General features: G+C 35.5%; 2 pseudogenes; both read right to left on the minus strand.

The window, feature by feature from the left end:
• Nucleotides 1-2,381: 2,381 nt before the first annotated feature.
• Nucleotides 2,382-4,591, minus strand: LOC116132195 (annotated as a pseudogene).
• Nucleotides 4,592-6,032: 1,441 nt separating this feature from the next.
• Nucleotides 6,033-7,874, minus strand: LOC116132230 (annotated as a pseudogene).

Here is a 7,874-nt window from a genome sequence, read left to right on the forward strand (position 1 = left end):
TGTTCCTTTTGGTGTAATATTTGGTGTAATGAGTTTGAGATGTAATAGTGTTTTACACCAAAAATCACACCAATTTGACGCAATGGGTTGGAAATAGTCTTAGTACCATTTGTATCCTCACATTCTCTCTTTCTTTGCTTCCCTCTCTCATAACTTTGAATTGATTCTAACTCTCCTATTTATAGTTAAAATATGACATTCTTATTCTACTATGATTTATATTCCTATTCCTAATATAACTCCTCTCATTTAACTTCATTCTCTTAAACAATTCTACTTCCCTTATTTATCTTACAATAAATAGAAAAACAATTATTCTTAATTACAAATTCCTAAACTAGAAATTTGCCCAAAACTTGAATGCTATTTTCTTCTTGTTTGCCTTTTTTTCATCAATTACCAAAAAGTGTTCACATTCCAACAAATTTGCTTCGAAGTTTGAATCCTTGTTTTTAATTCTGTAAGTTTCATGTAGAATAAAATCCTTCAAATTTGACTAGAAACAAGTCATAATTTAGTATCCTCTAAGATTTCAAAATGTCTTATTGTCTTGCTGCTGGGAGAGTGGGGATTATCGGTTATGTGAATGTTGCAGCTGTTACTGGTTGTTCACTGTTGCTGTTAGTCATTTACTATGAAACAAGTCGCAAGCAAATTAAAATTTCGATTTGTCCAATTTGTAACCTTTGGGCAGTTTGCTTTGAATCTCGATAAAAAATTATGCCAGTTGCTCCCAGGATATATAGTTCGGATATAACTTACTTTCAAAAATTAGCTCAAAGAAGAATAGAACTCAATCACATATATATACCATAATAGCCTAACGATTTGCGACACTAGTAAGTTTATTGATTGAACTCATATGAAAGAAAGAAATTAATGGATGGAGTTAAATATGCAGTATTTACAGGCAAAAGCATTTGGTTATTGGAGAAATATTGATATACTTCTAGCATCGAATCAAAATAAATTAAGATGGGCTTCTTGGGTGTAAAAGTAGAACTATGAACAGTCATAAAACTCCTCAATAAGGGTTGAAGAATGGGGCATATTAGATAAAAATGGATACATAAAAACTTTAATTTGAGAGGTTCTCCACGTAATCAAATGGGTTTGTAATAGTTTATCCCTTATGAATATTCAACTGGCCCTCATTTCTATAATTGAATAAAAATGGATACAATTCCTTTGAAATGCTTTTCATTAGTTCCTTTTGGAGCATTTCAAAAATTAAGGAAGCCTTTTTCCTTTAAGCTTTCNTTTAGCTCCATCAAGTTCATGTAAGTGCTTTATCTTAGGATCATCTGTTGCAAATGTAAATTAGAACAAGTTGATGGGTAGTTTTAGTAATTAATCAAACTAGAAGCTTTCTTCTTGATGGTGTTCAATATCATAGCGTGTGTCATGTCAAAGCCACTAGAGTGAAACAAAAGCAAAAAAAGGATAACACATATGTATGGTTGACTACTTTATGATCTAACAGCAACCTTACCAGTAAAACTACTAAACCCAGAAGTAAAACTTGGAGACATAGAACTTAAAAAGTCAAAATCATCCAAATATAGAAAAGCTGAAGTGAGAAACAGAGAGACTGACCCGGGTCACGAACAGTGGCTTTGACGGTGCAACCACGTTCACGCAACAGCTTCACTAACCATGAGGCTATGTAACCTGAAGCTCCTGTAACACACACCAATTTCCCTTCTCCACTCATTATCTCTAAGTCTTATGTGAATTTTTTGTCAAGGTAGAGATCGAGTTCTCTGGTGTGAATTGAGTCAAGCACAATGAATCCATTTATATATTTATTAAAGTGAAATTAGAACAATGAGTGGTCACTTAATTACATCAGGTTGCCCCGTTAGTGCCTCAAATGGAAGACTTTAAGCACAGAAATATTAAATATATGCCCTGAAGTTTCACAAAGTGAAAAGTGACACGTATACTCCTTACCAAATACCTGATTATGTCTCGCATTTTCTCAGTTAGGTAGACAGATCTTTGGTACTTCTTAATTACTTGTTTACATGTGAATTTCGCAACATTTTTTATTTATCAGGGGTGTCTGGCCAGGTAGTACGCATCTCAACTAATCTTTTGGGGCTTTGAAGTTAACGATAGGATAAATCTGTTCAATGGTCATCCCTATTAGGGCCTGAGAGGACTTGAATTCAGGAACTTATGTTGAACCATTTTACTCTTTTATCATCAAACCACCCAATAGTGGCTTTCAACTGTTACTAGCTAGTTGTTATATAAATTATATTGCAGAGTACAGTGAACGGCAAAATAGATACATAATAATATTTATTTGAGAGATTGTGCCGATAAATAAATGATACATAATAATAGCTCAGTTTTAGAATTTAACTAGCCTTTGTTTCTTTAATCGATTAGGAATGGACACAATTTATTTGCAGTTCTTTTCATCACTTTTTTCAGTAGCTTCTTAGACATTGAGGAAGCCTTTCTTCTTGAAGCATTCCACAGTGTCTCTAAGACTAGTTTCCCAAGGCATAAAATTGATGCCCAAACTCTTTGCTTTCTCTTGAGAAATCTGATATGTTGGCTCATGCTTTGCAGCTTCAAATCTGCATAAGTATATTAAAACTTGTGACTCAGTTCAGGGAATCAAGCATGAAGAGCTTGCTGTATTGTACTCTGTTCTTTTATTGCCCAACTCAGACCAAAGGACGAACATAATTTTTATCCAAGTAACTGAATAAAAAGGAATACTACACCAACAACCATTTCTTACAAACTTTCTCTCAAAACTTTAACATGACAGTTCGCAATTAGTCAGCTCGTAATTAATTAGTGGGATCCATGAGAGACCCATGTAGGACCCGTTGTGAACTGATCAATTGCGAGCTGCCACGTCAGGATTGTGAGAGAAAGTTTATGAGAAAGGGTTGTTGATGTAGTATTATTCCTGAATAAAAAGACAATAACAGTCAACATACTTTTCTGGAAGGTGCAAAGTAGGGTAATGCTCATGCAGAATCTTTAGAATCTCGCAAAGTTGTGTAACTCTTCCAATTAACAAATATCTACCGCTAGCTGCGGGTACATCAAGCGCTTGAATATGTGCAAATGCAACATCTCTAACGTCAACAAGTCTGTAAGGGCCAGGATATGTTTGAGCTCCTGCATTCAATAAACAAGCTCAACCACTTAGATACAGTGAAAACAACTTTGGAAGGCCTCAGAAATAGACATATAGGGTCCTTTAGTTAATGAAAAGCTTCAACTAGATGGAACAATAGTTGATGTAGCATAAAGGTCACCTGGTCTTGTCATATTTTTGGCAGGTTGGTGTTGATTTGAGAAGAAATACTTACCATTCAGGATGTCCAGAATCACCTCCACAGAGAAATTAAGCACTGACTGTAAGAAGGGACCAATCACCAATCCTGGATGTAATGTAACCAAGTCTATCCCATTCTCTTTTGCGAATTTCGATGCAGCCTCTTCTGCTAAGGTCTTTGAAACAGAATACCATTCCTGGAAGAAAATCAAAATTAGAGGGTATAGAGATCTTTTCTACAGGTTAGGACTTTTTCAGAGATTAATTCATAATATGTTTATCACTAGGAAATGTTGATGTCTACTACATGTAGGAGTTATGGAGAGACTATTCATATCACTAGAGATGAGAATTTTAAGATATTGTTTGGAATACGTAATATTAATTCTCATATCAATAAATTATTGTTTGAAATACATAAGTATCAAGAAATTTGGAATATTTATGTACCTTTGATTCCTGCACAATGCTGGATTTGAAAACCAAGTTTCATCCACTACCACATCAGGGGTCAAAGGGTTTCCATGAATAAAACTGACGCTATAGAAGATGTTATAACTACCCTCTTGACAGACTGAACTTTTGCACATGTCCTTAGAACATTAAGTGTTCCCTTCACGCAGGATCAATCAATTTTCCTGAAAAAAAAGTTGAAAGTAGATACCATACTCTATGCAGAAATGAAAATTACTATCAGAATCTAATCATATCTGTATATAAAAAGATACATGTTGAATTTTTTGTTGGATTTATATCAAGGGAAAAAAAAAGGGGATCAAGTAGTATACGTTATAAACCTGAGGGTCACTGGTGAGAAAATTACAGGGGATGTGTATGGAAAACACCTACACAGCCATCAACTGCAGAATCAAAAGATCCTTCTTCTGACAATTTGCCTTGAACAAATGAAGCTCTCTATAGCTCCATCAAGTCATGTAAGTGCTTTATCTAGGGTCATCTGTGGCACAGCACATGTGAATAGAATCAGTACTTAACTGCTGACCTTATAATACATTGATAAAAGCTAATCACACCTCAAAGTTAGTCTAAAGAGAGAAACAGTACACTGACCAAGCACATAAAGAAGAAACAAACCAAAATGGAAACTTTTATTTTTTTCTTCATTAAGTAAGTGTAACTAACAAAGAGACAAGAGAGCAACTGACTTGGGTTGCGAACGGTGGCTTTGACAGTGTAGCCATGTTCAAAGTAACAGCTTCACTAACCATGATGCTATGAAACCTGAAGCCCCGTTACACAAACCACCTTCCCTTCTCCACTCATTCTCTCTCTGTGAATTTGTGTCAAGGTGGAGATTGATTTCTCTGGTGTAAAAAATGGAAAGCAATTTACTTTATTATTTATTAAAATAAATAATCACCATTATACACGAGTTTCAACAAGGGACAGTTTTAGAGTTCATTTTTAACCGCATTGGATCATGGAACACGTAGTGGCCAACTTGCGTATATATCAGTTAAAGAAGATGGAATAGATTTTACATTCAAACTGGTATTCAATGCTTCATCTATTTTTTACTAAAAAAACCATAAAATTTTATTGGAAACAAGTCTTTCTATAAAATCATTATGTAACCCTCTTTGACCAAGCCAAATCAGATTTTATTATGACATCTTGTCACATTCATCTTATTTCAGTATTTCATGTCTAAACAGTCCTCAGTCTTGATCATAATTCCTGCAAGTACTTGCGACAATTAGTGATTTGATCTTTAGGAATTGATAAATGGCCTTGAGGAAAGAAAACCATAGAATGGATACATCAGAATCTTTATTTAAGAGGTTGTGCTCGAACTAAATGATCTTTATATAATTCCGGTTTCATTTATTGGCTTCCGTTGTCTGGTTGATCAGAAATGTGACAATTTCTTTGCAATGCGTTTCGCTGCTTCTTTCAGTAACTTTTTAGACATTGAAAAAGCCTTTCTCCCTGAAGCATTCACAAGTGTCCCTAAGACTCACCTCCCAAGGCATAAAATTGATGCCAAACTCTTTGCTCTCTCCTGGGAAATTCTGGTGTTGGCTCATACTTCGCAGTTCCAATCTGCCAAGAGATAACTTAAAACTTGTGAGGTGTAAGTTTAATGGAACCAACATGATTGAAATGCGTGGTATCAAAGTAACTGAATAGAAGGGAACAAAAATACTAAACCATACTTTTTGCTGGAAGTTGCAGAGTAGGGTAATGCTCATGCAAAATCTTCAGAACAATCTCACAAAAATTGTGTAAACCTTCCAACTAACAAATATCTACGCTAGCCTCGGGAACCTCAAGAGCTTGAATATGTGCAAATGCAACATCCTTACATCAAACAATTCTATAAGGGCCAGGATATGTTGAGTCCTGCATTCAAATTGTTAGAAGTTGTATTGCTTACATCATCAAGGTGGTCGGGTGTTATATGTGTTTAGGACTCCCTCCCTTGAGTTAGCTTTTGGGAGTGAGTTCTACCCTAACTCCTTTATTATGGTATTATAGCCCCATTGTTTGGGGGTGATGATGGGTTTGGACCTTGGGCGTGAGTAGAATGTAAGAGAGGGTGTTAGAAGTTGAATTTGTCTAGCATCGCCAAGTTGGTAGGTTCTTATTGGTGTTATATATGGTTGGACTCGCTCCTCCCTTGAGTAGTTTTTGGGGATGAGTTCTAATTAAGCCCATTTGTTACAAACAAAATATTGATTTTACTATTTTTGCAGTATACGGCCTAATTACTTAATCGAATATCAGTTGAAAGTAGCATAAACTGAGAAGGAGTATGCAGTATACAGCCTAATCACTTAGTCGAATAGCAGTTTAAGTAGCATAAAATGGAAAGGAGTATGGTACTACTTTTGTATGAGCTAGCACTTGATGAAATTATAAATTGCTTAAAAAAATGATTACCATTTGTGATGTCCAGAATCACCTCCAGAGACAGATTAACAGTTGGGTAAGAGGGACCGATCACCAATCCTGGATGTAATGTAACCAAGTCTATCCCATTCTCTTTTGCAAATTTCCAAGAAGCCTCTTCAGCTAGGGTCTTTGAAACCCGATACCAGTTCGGAAGAAATTCAAAATTAGACTAACCATAATGAAAGAGAAAAAAGAAGTTCAGTGAATCAAGAAATTAGAACATTAATGTACTTTTAACTCCCTGCACAAAGCTGTACTTGAAAAACCAAGTCTCATCCCACCACCACATCAGGGGTCAGAGGATTTCCATTGAACAAAATTGAAGCTATAGAAGACGTTACTACTACTCTCTTGACAGACTGAACTTTGCACATGACCTAAGAACATGAGTGTTCCCTCACTGCAGGATCAATCAATTCTGCCTGAAATATGAGAGAAAAGAAGTTGGAAGTAGCTAGTAGTAGACATTTATATTGAACTATACTAGTAGCATACTTGAGTTCTTTGTGTGATTTAAATTGACAAGATAAAAAAAAAAAAACAAAAAAAAATGAAGTGTCTGTGATAAAACCTTGGGGTCATTGGATGAGAAGTTACAGGGGATGCTGTATGGAAAACACCTTCACATCCATCAACTGCAGAATCAAAAGACCCTCTTCCAATAAGTTTGCCTTGAAGATATGAAGTTTCTTTGTCCATCAAGTTCATGCAAATGCTTTACCTAGGATCATCTGTGGCACATGTAAGTACAAGCAGTTAACTGCTGATTCTATGTTACATTTCTAGAACTCATGATGACCCAGATTAGGTCATGGTCTCATGATTTTATGGATTTGTTTTCAGTTCATGTAACTATCATTCGTTCAAATATACTTAGTTGAATAAATCCAAGATGTTTAAGTTTAGTCTAGGCTGGTACATCACTAACCTTATAGTGGCACAAACGATCTGTGTGCAAGTTTGTTTAGATACCTAATTTTAATGTTGGGTTCAAGTTAATAGATATGTTGTTTTGCATTTATTTGAAAGTCTTCAACTAGAATATGTCTACTAGTTGAGAAATATATAACAATTTTGTAATGCGAAAATTGACACTTTGACAATCTTTCTAATCGCAGTATAAGCAGCAACATTAACCACCAAATAATGAACCCGGAGCTAGAACTTGGGACGTACAAATTAAAGTAAGAAGCATCCATATAAAGCTAAAGTGAGAAGAAAGAGAAAGACTGATTGGGTCACGAACAGTAGCTTTGACAGTGTAATTACGTTCAAGTAAAAGCTTAACCAACCATGAAGCTATGAAACCTGAAGCTCCAGTCACACACACCACCTTCCCTTTCCACTCATTCCTCCATCTCTCTGTGAAATGTGTCAAGCGCAAGAAACTCGGCTTTCCTAGTGTAGGCTTACAGCTAAATACGATGAATCAATTTGATATTTAATCAAATACCAAGTATGGACTGAGTGACAGAGAATTGTAACACGTGGTGCATGTCTACATTATACACTTTCAGACTACAAATCGTAATGGCATAGATCATTATGGCATGAAGTAAATGACCAACTTCAGGTTTCAGTTACTATACATGGGAAGACAATATTTGTGTTGAGAATCTAACAGCAATACAAAACGGTGCTCTGATACCAT

This window comes from Pistacia vera, unplaced genomic scaffold, assembly GCF_008641045.1.
Source record: "Pistacia vera cultivar Batoury unplaced genomic scaffold, PisVer_v2 Contig25, whole genome shotgun sequence".
NCBI classification, from domain to species: domain Eukaryota; kingdom Viridiplantae; phylum Streptophyta; class Magnoliopsida; order Sapindales; family Anacardiaceae; genus Pistacia; species Pistacia vera.